Below are 13150 nucleotides of genomic sequence, written 5' to 3'. Positions count from 1 at the left end.
TCTCAGCTCTGACATCCTGTGTTTTAGGGGCCCTCCCAACTCTGATATTCTGTATTCTAAGGGTCCTCTCAGTGCTGACATCCTGTGTTCTAAGACCCTCTCAGCTCTGACATTCTGTGTTCTAAGGCCCCTCCCAGCTCTGACATTCTGGTTTCTAAGGGCCCTCCCAGCTCTGACATTCCATATTCTAAGGGCCCTCCCAACTCCAACATTCTGTTCTGAGGACCTCTTGGTGCCAACATTCTATGTTCTAAATTCTCCCACTTCTCATATTCTTTTTTTTTCTGCCTGAGACGGTGTCTCAGCTGGTCATTTGAACTCTGAACATCAGTTTCCTCGTCTGTAAAAAGAGGATAATGATAGTGCCTTGCTCACGGGATTTTTATGAGGAGCAAATGAGATAATGTGTGTAAAGTACTCTTCACTTTATTTCCAGAGTTATATAAGTATATATAAATATCACCTGTTATTTTTATTAATGGTGATTTCAATTAATAATTAATAACATCTTAACTTTTACATTCTCTGTTCTAAAAGAGTGCTGGATTTGAAATCCAGAATCCTAGATCTTCTCATCCTAGGTTTGGAATCTTGCCTCCAACGTTTAACTAGCTGTGTGACTGTAGGCAGGTCACTTAACCTCTCTAAGTCTCAGTTTTCTCATCTGTAAGATGGGTCTAATAAACAGGTAGTTCCCTACGTCACAGGGCTGTGTGTGTAAGGCCCTTTTTAAACTTTAAGGCAGAATGTATACGACTAGGGATAATAATGTCCCAAGGCCCTTCCCATTCTCCCATTCGATCTTTGAATCTTCTCTGACTTTACAGTCGTGCTTATGGGTGGTCCTGACGGGGTTAGGAGACAAGCCTTTCCTGAGCAGCTCCTCTCTGGGAGCCAGTGGGGAGGTGATCTAGAGTTTCCCTCTTGAGTCCTCCATATTAGGCTGGAGTCCCCCCGACAGCTCCCCTCCAAGTCTCAGGGTGTGGAGAGACTTAGGCTGCCTAGAGTGGGAGTGACTCAGGCTGGAGAGGGTGAGCCCACACCCACTCCTGACTCACGTTCAGCTGGGAGGGTGAAGCCTCAGCATTCTCCTTGGGGCAGGGAGGACATCCCCCACACCCTAGCCAGGCCTGGCCCCAGGTCCCAGCTCATAGTGTCCAGGAAGCCATCCAATCCCCACTCCTCACACCAAGTGGCTATTTAGGAAGGATGAGGCCAGAGGAACTCACCAACCACCCAAACCCTCTCCATGAGCCCTCCAAATCCTAACACTTCCTCTTCCCTGGAAAAGGGAAAGGTTCCTGGTGTTCCCCTGCCAGACAATTATGTACTTCTGGGTTTAGGTTGTAGACCAGGGGTGGGGAACCTGCAGCCTCAAGGCCACATGTGGCCCCCTAGGTCCTCAAGTGTGTCCTGATTGAATCCAAACTTCGCAGAACTTCTGTCAAAGGGCAGCCCTTGAGGACCTAGAGGGCTGCATGTGGCCTCGAGGCTGTGGGTTCCCCACTCCTGTGACCTTGCCCAGTTGGTCACTCAAGTCTGGGAGTTGTGTCTGCATTGAAGCCTTGAAGTGCCAGGAGAGGCAGAGAATCTGGGGGCCTGTGGGGAGCGGAGCATAGTGGTGGGCAGCTCTGTGCCAGTCCAGGGCAATTTGCCGGGACCCTCCGACACACCCCCCGCTCCTCCTCACACCCTCTGCTCCTCCTCACACCCCCTGCTCCTCCTCAACCTCTATTTCCCTCTCCTTAAGATTTGTTTTTTTTAGAGTTAGAGCTAAATTTCGATTTTTGTTTTTAGATTTTGGGATCATCTAGTACTATTTCCTCATTTTACAAATGAGTAAACTATGGTTAAGTGACTTACACAGAGTCACATAGATAAGTAACAGATTTGAACCCAAGTCTTCTGACTCAAAAGTGAGCATCCAAAATATTTGGCCAGGCTAGGGCACTGGGTAGAATCTAATAAGATGAAATTTAGTAGGTATAAATGTAAAGTCTTACAGTTGGCTTTAAAAAAATTGGTTTCCTAAGAGGCAGCCAAGTGGCAGAGTGGATATAGTATGAACCTTGAGTCAGGAAGACATGAGCTCAAATCCTGATTCAGACACTAACTAGCTATAAGACCTTGGGCAAGTGACTTAACCTGCTTCTATTTCCTTCTCTGTAAAATGAGGTTAATAGCAACTACTTTCCGGGGTTGTCAAATGTGAATCAAATGAGATAACATATATACAATACTTTGCCTTCAAGTTATGTGTCAATGGCAGCTATTATTATTATGGGGGAATATAGTTAGATAAGAGTTCTGAAAGAAAAATCTGGAAGTTCTAGTGGACCACAATCTCCATGTGAATTAGCAGCTTGACAAGCTAGCCAAAAAATGATAGTGAAGTCTCCAGCTACATTAAGAGTGGCATTGCTTCCAGGAATAAGAAAGTGATTGATATCAGCTCAGGGAAGTGGGGAGATTTATTCTGGAGAAGAGAAGAATGGGGGCAGGGTGAAGGTGGTTGGGTGGAAGAGGGGTTAGGCTTGTTCTGTTTAGCCCCTGACAGCAGTGTCAGTCACAGAGGGTGGTAGCTGAAAGATATTGCATTTGGCCTTAATCTCTGGGAGAACCTCCAAGCCCTTGGAGCTGTCCCTAAGCGGAATGGGCTGCCTCAGGAAGGAGTGTCTCCTCTCTCCCTGCAGGCTAGATGACAACTCACATTGGTTATAGTTGGGATTCCTTTGGTATATGAGTTCGACTGGGTGACCACTGAGGTCCCTTCCAACATGGCAGACAGTAGTGCTGAGCAGGGCCTGTGGAATCAAGTGCCAGCTAAGGCTGATGCTGACAGAAGACAATCAATGAATCAATCAGTCAATTAATAAGCATTTATTAAGTGCTTACTCTGTGCCAGGCACTGTGCTAAGTGTTGGGGATACAAAAGAGGCAAAAGACAGTCCCTGCCCTCGAGGAGCTTACAATCTAATGGAGGAGCCAATACAAAGCAAGCCATATTGCCCATATCTGTGGCCATTTTGGCAAGAGGCTCATGGGATCCCCATCTGCAGGTTCTGATGCTTGGACCACTCCTCTCCTCTCAGGGCCTCCTTCCTCCCATCATTTCCAGGCTGTATTCTTGGTCCTCCTCCTTTCTCTCTTACTGGTCCATGTTGTCTCCTTTGGTGATTTCTTCCCAATCCTCTAACATCTGTGCCGCCAACAAGGTCCTCTTCAACCCTTTTCCTTGGTATTCTTATCCACTTCCATGGCCTTTACCACCATCTTTACACAGGTGGCTCCCAAATCTTTATTTCTAGCCCTGGCCTCACTTTGAGCCCCAACCTCACATCCCCAGTTGTTTGGGGGAATCTCTTCCCCCCAGTTTCCGAAGGGCTTCTCAAACAATATATTCAAGCCCGAGCTCAGTATCCCCCTGAAGCTACCCTTCCCTACGATATAACTGCTTGTGTCCATGGAGCCCCCATTCACCTAGTCTTCCCTGTCCAAGGCTTCTGGGTGATTCTTGACTCTTCTCCCTCCTTCACTCCTCATCTCTAATTAGTGACCAAGTCCTAGTGATTTTATCTCTGTGGCATCCTTCCTCTCTATTCCCACTGCTACCACAGTCCCCCTCCCACACCCCAGACCCTCCTGGACCATTGTAGTAACCTCCTAACAAATCTTTCCCCCTTTACCCTGTGGGCTGTCCATGCGGACCATGTAGGTAGGAATGGACAGAGAACAAAACCATAGCATGCTGGAGAAACACTAATGAGTTCTGGATTGAAACCCATCCCTCTTGTAGAGAACTCTCCCTAGCTGGGCATTGGGGAGAGGACTTTGGGTCCTGAAGCCTTTCACTCTTTTTCCTTCTACTCACAGGAGGTCAAGAGCTCCCCTTATTAAATGAACTTGGCCATGAATCTTACAGACATCTTCAGCTAGGCAGTGCAGTGGATAGAGCATTAGGAAGACCTGGGTTCAAATCTGATATCTGACACTTACTAGTTGTATGACCCTGGGCAAGTCACTAAACCTCTATTTGTCTCAGTTTTCTCATCTGTAAAATGGGGATGATAACACCTAACTCCTTGAAGATTATTGTAAGGATCAAATGAGATAATAATTGTAGGGTACTTAGAACATTTTTATACTTCTGAATCTTCCTTTCATTCTTCTCTGCTTGGGGCTTATTCTGACCTCTTGTTTCCTTTTTCTTACAGGAGGAGTGATGGGCAGAGCCAGCCCTTCCCTCATGCATTAGACCTGCCCCGAGTGGACTCTGCTCCTCCCCACACAGCTTCCCTCTATCCCAAGGTAAGGTGACCTCTCCTCCCCATCTCAGGAAACCTTTCTGTGAGGAGGGTGTGGGGGGAGGGAGAGAAGGATGAAATGAGGTGAGCAATGATTTGATGAGCTTGGCCTGGGTTTTTCACAACCCCAGCAGATGAGTTTAGTGACAAAGCATTAGAGTTAGGGAAATCTGGTTTTGAATTCTGACTGTCACTTACTAGCTGGGTGATTCTGCACAGGCAGCTTCTCTCTGAATGTCAGTTTCCTTATCTGTAAAATGACAATGATAGGATTGAGCTGGATGAACTCTGAATGCCTTAAATTAAAAAAGTTTTTGCACAAACAAAACCAATGCAACCAACATTAGAAGGAAAGCAGAAAGATGGGAAACAATTTTTATAGCAAGTGTTTCTGATAAAGACCTAATTTCTCAAATATATAGAGAGCTGAGTCAAATTTGTAAGAAAACAAGTTTTATAGCCCTTTGGGCATAGTTCCAAATTGCTCTCCAGAATGGTTGGCTCAGTTCACAACTCCACCAACAATGCATTAGCATCACAATTTTCCCACATCTTCTCCAACAGTTATCATTTTTCTTTTTTTGTCATAGTAGTCACTCTGATAGGTGTGAGGTGGTACCTCAGAGTTGTTTTAATTTGCATTTCTCTAATCCATAGTGATTTAGAGAATTTTTATATGATTTAGATAGCTTTAATTTCTTCATCTGAAAACTGCCTGTTCATATCCTTTGACCATTTATCAATTGGGAAATGACTTGTATTCTTACAAATTTGACTCAGCTGTCTATATGTTTGAGAAATGAAGCCTTTATCAGAAACACTTGCTGTAAAAATTGTTTCCCATCTTTCTGCTTTCCTTTTAATTTTGGTTGCATTGGCTTTGTTTGTGTGAAAACTTTTTAATTTAATGTAATAAAAGTTATCCAATTTGTATTTCATAATGTTCTCTATCTCATTTGCTCATGAATTCTTCTCTCCTCCATAAATCTGACAGATAAACTATTCCTTACTCTCCTAATTTTCTTATGATATCAACCTTTCTGTCTAAATCATGTACCCATTTTGACCTTATCTTGGTATATGGTGTGAGATGTTGGTCAATGACTAGTTTCTGCCATATTATTTTACATTTTTCCCAGAATTTTTTGTCAGATAGTGAGTTCTTATCCCAGAAGCTGGAGTCTTTGAGTTTATCAAATGGTAGATTACTATAGTAATTTACTATTGTGTCTTTTGTACCTAACCTATTCCACTGATACACCACTCTATTTCTTAGCCAGTACCAAATAGTTTTGAAGATTGCTGCCTTAAAATAAAGTTTTAGATCTGGTGTGGCTAGGCCAACTTCCTTTGCCCATTTATTCCCTTGATATTCTTGACCTTTTGTTCTTCCAGATAAATTTTGTTATTTTTTTAGCTCTATAAAATAATTTTTGATAGTTTGGTTAGTATGGCACTGAATAAGTAAATTAATTTAGATAGAATTATCATTTTTATCATATTAGCTTGGCCTACCCATGAGCAATTGATATTTTTCCAATTGTTTAGATTTGACTTTATTTGTGTGAAAATTGTTTTGTAATTGTGTTCATATGGTTCCTGGGTTTGTCTTGGCAGGTAGACTTCCAAATATTTTATATTGTCTACAGTTATTTTAAATGGAATTTCTCTTTCTATCTCTTGTTGCTGATCTTTGTTGGTAACATAGAAATGCTAATGATTTATTTAGGCTTATTTTATATCCTGCTACTTTGCTAAAGTTGTCAGTTATTTCAAGAACTTTTTTACTTGATTCTCTAGGATTCTCTAAGTATACCATCATATCATCTGCAAAGACTGATAGTTTTGTTTCCTCATTGCCTATTCTAATTCCTTCCATTTCTGTTTCTTCTCTTATTGCTTAAGCTAAAATTTCTAGAACAATATTGAATATTAGTGGTGACAATGGGCATCTTGGTTTCACCCCTGATCCTATTAGGAAGGCTTCCAGTTTGTCCCCATTACAGACAATGCTTGCTGATGGTTTTAGATAAATACTACTTATCATTTTAAGGAAGGCTCCATTTATTCCTATGCTCTCTAGTGGTTTTTAATAGGAATGGGTGCTATATTTTGTCAAAAGCCTTTTCTGCATCTGTTAAGATAATCATATAATTTCTGATGGTTTTGTTATTCATATGGTCAATTATGCTAATAGTTTTCCTAATATTGAACCAGCCTTGCATTCCTGGCATAAATCCCATCTGCTCAAAAATAGAGAAGTTTGCTGTCTATTTCTTCCTATAACTCATTTAACTTCTCTAAGAATTTTGATGCTATGCCACTTGGTACATATATGTTTAGTATTGATATTACTTCATTGTCTATGGTACCTTTTAGCAAGATATAGCTTCCTTCTTTGTCTCTTTTAATTAAATTTATTTTTGCTTTTGCTGTGTCTGAGATCAGGATTGCTACCCCTGCTTTTTTTAATTTTTGCTTTGGCTGAAGCATAATATATTCTGTTCCAATCTTTTACCTTTACTCTGTGTGTGTCTCTCTGCTTCACATGTGTTTCTTGCAAATAACATATTGTAGGATTCTGGTTTTTAATCTGCTCTGCTATACACTTCCATTTAATGAGAGAGTTCATCCCATTCACATTTGCAGTTATGATAACTAACTGTATACTCCCCTCCATCCTATTTTCCCCCTGTTTATACTTTTTTCTCTCTCTTTTCACCCTGCCCCTCCTCACCAGTGTTTTGCTTTTGACCACTGCCTCCCTCAATCTGCCCTACCTTCTATCAGCTCCCCATCCTTTTCTTTTTCTCTTCCTCTCCTACCCCTGTGGGGTAAGATAGATTTCATTATCCAACTGAGTCTATATGTTATTCCCTCTTTGAGCCAAATCCAATGAAAGTAAGGTTCAAACAATGCTCACCCTCTCCTTTTTTCCCTCTGATATAAGAGGTCTTTAATATCTCTTCATGTGATATAATTTACCCCATTCTGCCTCCCCCTTTCCTCTTCTCTCAGTACAATCCTTTTTTCACCCCTTAATTTTTTTATCATCACATCAAAGTCAGCCTATACCCACACCCTCTTTGTAAGTATACTCCTTCTAACTGCTCTAACAGTGATACAATTCTTAAGAGTTACAAGTATCATTTTCCCATGTAGGGATGTAAACAGCTTAACCTTATTGAATATCATGGGTTTTTTTTCTTTCCTTCTTACCTTTTGTGCTTCTCTTGAGTCTTGTATTTGAAGACCAAATTTTCTGTTCAGCTCTGGTCTTTTCTTGAAAGTCCGCTATTCCATTGAATTTCCATCTTTTCGCCCAAAAGATAATGCTCAATTTTTCTGGGTAATTGATTCTTGGTTGTAATCCAAGCTCCTTTGCCTTCTGGAATATCATATTCCAAGCCCTCCAATCCTTTAATGTAGAAGTTGCTAAATCCTGTGTAATCCCGACTGTGGCTCCATGATATTTGAATTGTTTCTTTCTGGCTGCTTGCAGTATTTTCTCCTTGACCTGATAGTTCTGGAATTTGGCTATAATATTCCTTGGAGTTTTCATTTTGGGATCTCCTTTAGGGGGTGATTGGTAGATTCTTTCAATGACTCTTTTACCCATGGGTTCTAGGATATCAGGGCAGTTTTCTTTGATGATTTCTTGAAAGATGCTGTCAAGGCTCTTTTTTTTTTCCCTTTAAATCATGACTTTCAGGTAGTCCAATAATTCTTAAATTATCTCTCCTGGATCTATTTTCTGGGCCAGTTGTTTTTGCAATGAAGTATTTTACATTTTCTTTTGTTTTTTCTTTTTCTTGATTTTGTTCAACTAACTTTTGATGACCCTTAGAGTCATTAGCTTCTATTTGCCCTATCTTAATTTTTAAGCAATTATTTTCTTCAGTTAGCTTTTGTACCTCCTTTTCCATTTGGCCAGTTCTACTTTTCAAGGAGTTGGGCCCTGGATTCTGGGGCTGGAAGTTTGCCTGATGCACTGGGTTTGGAGGCCTCAGAGCTGGCCTGTTGTGTCACTGGCCTGCTGAGCCAGGTTGCTGATCTGTGCTGTGGCTAAGAGCTTCCCACTGGCTTACCTAGACACCCCTGGACTGAGTTACCTTTCCTGAAGTCTTTCTAAGTTATATTGGGATAGAAAATTGTTTCACTCCATGTTTTTGTGGATTCTGTAGCTCCAGAATTTTTCTAGAGGCTTGATTTCTAGGGGAAACTGGGGAAAGCTAGGCACCTTCCTGACTTCTCTCTGTCCTCTTCGACATTCAAGGTTCAAAGAACCCTCCCAGCTCTGACATTCTGTGCTCTAAGGTCCCTTTCAGCTCTGACCTTCTGGGTTCTCAGGGCTCTCCCAGCTCTGACATCCTGTGTTCTAAGGGCCTTCCCAGCTCTGACATTTTGTGTTCTAAGGCTCTCTCAACTCTGACTTTCTGTGTCCTTAGGGCCCCCCCAGCTCTGACCTTCTGTGTTCTCAGGGCTCTCCCAGCTCTGACATCCTGTGTTCTAAGGGCCTTCCCAGCTCTGACATTCTGTGTCATAAGGGCCCTCCCAGCTCTGACATTTTGTGTCCTAAGGCTCTCTCAGCTCTGACTTTCTGTGTCCTTAGGGCCCCCCCAGCTCTGACATTCTGTTCTAAGGTCTCTCAGCTCTTACATCCTGTGTTCTAAGGTCCCTCCTAGCTCTGACATTCTCTGCTCTAAATTCCCTCCCAGCTCTGACATTTTGTGTTCTAAGGCTCTCCTAGCTCTGATACTCTGGGTTCTACAAACCTTCTCAGCTCTGACATTTTCTGTTCTAAGGGCCCTCCCAGCTTTGACATCCAGGGAACCTGAGGTTGGAGTCAAGGTGGACTTTCCTTGCCAGTCACCCAGGGCCAGGCTGTGGAGCATTTTCTAATTGGATTTCTCTAGATTCCTCAAGTCCCAGACTATGTACCAGTGATGGGAACTCAGTTCTTTCCATGGGGAGACTTTTGAGTGCCCTGGAGAAGGGACCTAGAAGGAGTTTTCTCTCTGCCAGGGCATCCTATCTTGGGTTATGTACAAAGCATGTGATCCAGTGCTCTCTCTTCTCCACCTTGCTGGTCCTGGGGGTGTGATAAGGGGGCCCAGACTACTTATTGACCACTGAAGTGGTCACTGAATGTTCACTGAAATGCAACCACCTGGCTTGAGCTGCCTGGTCTGGCATCTGGCCCCAGGCACTGAATAGCATGAGCAGGTTCAGGTGAACGGTGCCAGGTGTTTGCAGGACATATTGGGCCCAAAACAAGGGAAAATGCCAAGGACATTGACTTGATTGGGACTTGGACCTTGGCAGGCAGCTCTGCCTCTCCTGGCCCTGCTGTTCCCTCTGCAAGGAGGAAATGAAATAATAGCTACCAGGTTTCCAGAAGGACACACACATCACAAATCCTCCTAATCAATGTGGATTTGTTTTGTCTCGGAGGGGCCCTCTCCCTGTGTCCCCAATGCTTAACTAGTACTTGGCACATAGTAGCCATTTAATAATTGCTTGCCAGGAGTGATGGCCTGTAATGCCCTGCTGCTTGGGCTGCTGAGGCTAGTGGATTGCTTGTTCCCAGGAGTTCTGCGCTGCAACAGGGCTAAAGAAGGGTGTCCACATTAAGTCTGACACTAATATGATGAAGCCCCATGAGTAGAAGTCCACCAGGCCACTTAAAGAGGGTTGTACCAGCCCAGATCTGAAACAGAGCAGGTTAAAGCTCCCATGACAATAGTGGGAACAGCCAGCAAGTGGCCAGTTCCAGCCTTGGTGAGATAAGGAGAACCTCCAAAAAATCAATTTTTTTTTAAAAAAAGCAAATAATTAAAAAAACAAAATAAAAACAAGAAAAATACATATTGACTTGACTCAACAGATCATATGACCTGGGTTCTGTTCTGATCTCTGTCACCAACAATGTTAGGATGATGGGACAGACCACAAAAGAGCTCTTACAGAAAGTGGGATTTGAGTTGAATCTTAAAGGAAGCCAGAGAATCCAGGAGGCAGAGAGAAGGAGCAAACAGGCACACACAGTTAAATATGCTTTCATCCAAGGCAAAACTCCTTTATATAAAACATGAATTCACCTTGTGTTTATTTATGTTTTCATCTATTCTTGTTATCTTCCCCATTAGATTATAAGCTCACTGAGGGCAGGAACTGTTTAATTCATGTCTTTGTATTCCCAGGCCCTAACACAGTGATTGGCACATAGTAGGTGCTTAGCAAATGTCTAAGATGTGTTTTTGTGTGTATATGTATGTATATGTGTGTATACATACACACATATACATACATACCCAGAGATGGATTCCTACATACAGGTTCACACAGACATGTATACCGGGGTTAGCATGTACGTACATTCATGTACATACATGTATATATGCACACAGAGAGACTGCCTCATAAGCATAGACATCTGTCCAAGAACATGTGTCCAAATGCGCAGTGTGTAGTATGTAGTGGAAAGATCACTGAACTTGGAATCAGGCGACTGGGTACTAGTCCCGACTCTAGCACTTCCTAGCTAACCACATGTCATTGGGTGAGTCATTTCCCATTCCTAGGGCCTCAGTTTCCCCATTTGTAAAATGAGAGGATAACATGGATACCACCTCCCTCATCAGGCTGTTGTGAAGAGGGCTCTCCAGGAGGGCTTGGTTCTGTACTTATTGTTGATCCAAGCGACACAATCTCACACACACACACACACACACACACACACACACACACGCCCAAGCACACCTGCTCTTGTTTGCCAGATGCTCAGACATCTCCCTGCTAGACTGGCCCGCCCCTCCCCTTGGGGCTGTGTGGGAATGCAGGGCTTTCTCAGGGCTGCATTGCAATAGGTGCCCGGAAGCACTTGGGTCTAGGCAGCCAGTTGTGTAAATCAATATTTGCTGTTGTTAATTATTAAAACCAAAGCTGGGGCTATGGCTGGAACATGCATCTCCGGAATTCCTGCTGCCGCCAGCTCCCTGGGCCCAAAGCTCTAGCCAAAGCCAGCTGGGCATCCCAGGGGCCTGGCTCCAGGGAGCTTTGGGAGCTCTGGGAGCACAGGCTATTCAGAAGAGCCTTGGAGAGCTCTGGAGGCCAGGCTTGGGTCCAGCCTTCTGGGACAGCCAAAGAACCTTAGGGTTCCTTTGCACTGTGAGGGAAGCTTAGATACTTCCTCAACATCTCTTGGGGATGGAGAGAATCCCAAGTCCCTCTGTTTCTTAGCAAGACCTTTACCTGGCCAGGGATGTGGAAGACTATCTCTTGAACTGATATCATCTTCAAACATCATTTAGACTCATAGATCCTAGAATGGCTGGGCCTTAGAACATAGACTGTTAGAAAATCATCATCATCACCATCATAATAGATGACAGGCTTGTAAAGAACATTATATACACTATCTCATTTAATGACATAGAATGTCACATAGAACATAGAATATCAGAGCTGGTAGGGCCCTTAGAGCACAGGATGTCAAAGCTGGGAGGGCCCTTAGGACACAGGACACCAGAGCAGGAAGGGGCCTTAGAATACAGAATGTCAGAGCTGGGAGGGCCCTCAGAACACAGGATGTCAGAACTGGTAGGACCCTTAGAACACAGAATGTCAGAGCTTGGAGGGCCCTTGGAACACAGGATGTCAGAGCAGGAAGGGACTTTTAGTGTATTTAGAAGCAGGTCTGCTTCCTTACAGTTCTGTACTCCTTGCCCATCCTTTCCAGGGACTCTGCCCAGGAAAAACTCTGTAGTTATAGATGACTGGGAGCATCACATCTTGACCAGTTGCCAGAGGGTTGGAAGGTTCCTAGAACTCAAGCCATCAGGGAGAGGAAGGGGAAGGCAACCCGAATTCAGCTGGGAGGCTGCTGCTAAACCTATAATATAGTGAAAAGAGTGCTGGATTTGGCACCAAAGGACCTGGATTCAAATCCTGACTGCCATTTATTGCCTGTGGAATTCTTTGGGTCTCAGTTTCCTGAGCTGAAAAGTAGGATTGGACTAACTAACCTCAGAGGTTCCTTCCACATCCAAAACTGTGGTTCTCCAACAACCCTCTCCCTCACAAGCTGTTCTGGTAGAAGTGAATGGCAGAGGGTGTCCCCCTCTTCCTCTGGAAGACAATCAGGGTCCTGATTTCTATTCTTCCTCTCTCTTGCATCTAGGAAGTAGCCATGGCCTGAATCCGTCTTTGGACCCAAAGTGGCCACCATTCTGTGTGATGCTAGACAAGTCATTTCCCCTTCCTTGGCCTCAGTTTCCAAATCTGTAAAAGGGTGTGAACTAGATGATCTCTTCGATACCTGGCCCTCCGGGCTCTGCCATTCTGTGTTCTAAGGGCCCTCCCAGCTCTGGCATTCTCTGTTCCAAGGACCCTCTCAGCTCCGACGTTCTGTGTTCTAACGTTCCTTCCGGCTTCTATATTATGTGCCAAGACCTTCTCAGCTCTGGCTTTCTGTGCTCTAGGGTTTTTTTTTTTTTTAAGCTCTGACATACACTGATTCTAAGAGGAAAGAGGCAAAGTTTTGGAGGCCGGCCTGTCCCACCTCCCAGAGACTAGGGAAGCAGTTAGGTAAAAGTGCTTTGAGATCCGGCTGTCTGCTGCCCAGCAGCGGGGTGGGCGGTCGGAGCCAGGCGGGACCAGGAGCGGTAGGGCCGGCTGGGCCGGGGGCGGGTCCACGCCGCCTCTGCCCTCCCCTGCCCCCGCCCCGCCCCGCCCCGCGCCGCCCGTACCTGCTGGCCCGCCCCCTCGATCCCTCTGCGGACCCGGGCGATCCTCCGCCAGCGCCACTGCCTAGCCCGAGCCCGAGCCCGAGCCCGAGGCCGGAG

The 13150-nt window shown here is 44.3% G+C and overlaps 1 protein-coding gene across 1 annotated transcript in view; it reads left to right on the top strand.

Annotated features, from left to right (window-relative positions):
- LOC118839196 (RAP1 GTPase activating protein) overlaps window positions 1-13150 on the top strand; it is an 85844-nt gene that overhangs the window by 37214 nt on the left and 35480 nt on the right. The window contains exon 2 of the mRNA XM_036746653.1: window positions 4215-4308. The gene's annotated coding sequence lies outside the window, so the exon portion shown is untranslated. The remainder of the gene's footprint in view (window positions 1-4214; window positions 4309-13150) is intronic.

The sequence above is a fragment of the Trichosurus vulpecula genome, chromosome 2, assembly GCF_011100635.1.
Source record: "Trichosurus vulpecula isolate mTriVul1 chromosome 2, mTriVul1.pri, whole genome shotgun sequence".
In the NCBI taxonomy this organism is placed as follows: Eukaryota; Metazoa; Chordata; class Mammalia; order Diprotodontia; family Phalangeridae; genus Trichosurus; species Trichosurus vulpecula.
Note: the sequence above shows the minus strand (reverse complement) of the source record. Positions and strands in the feature narration are given on the sequence as shown.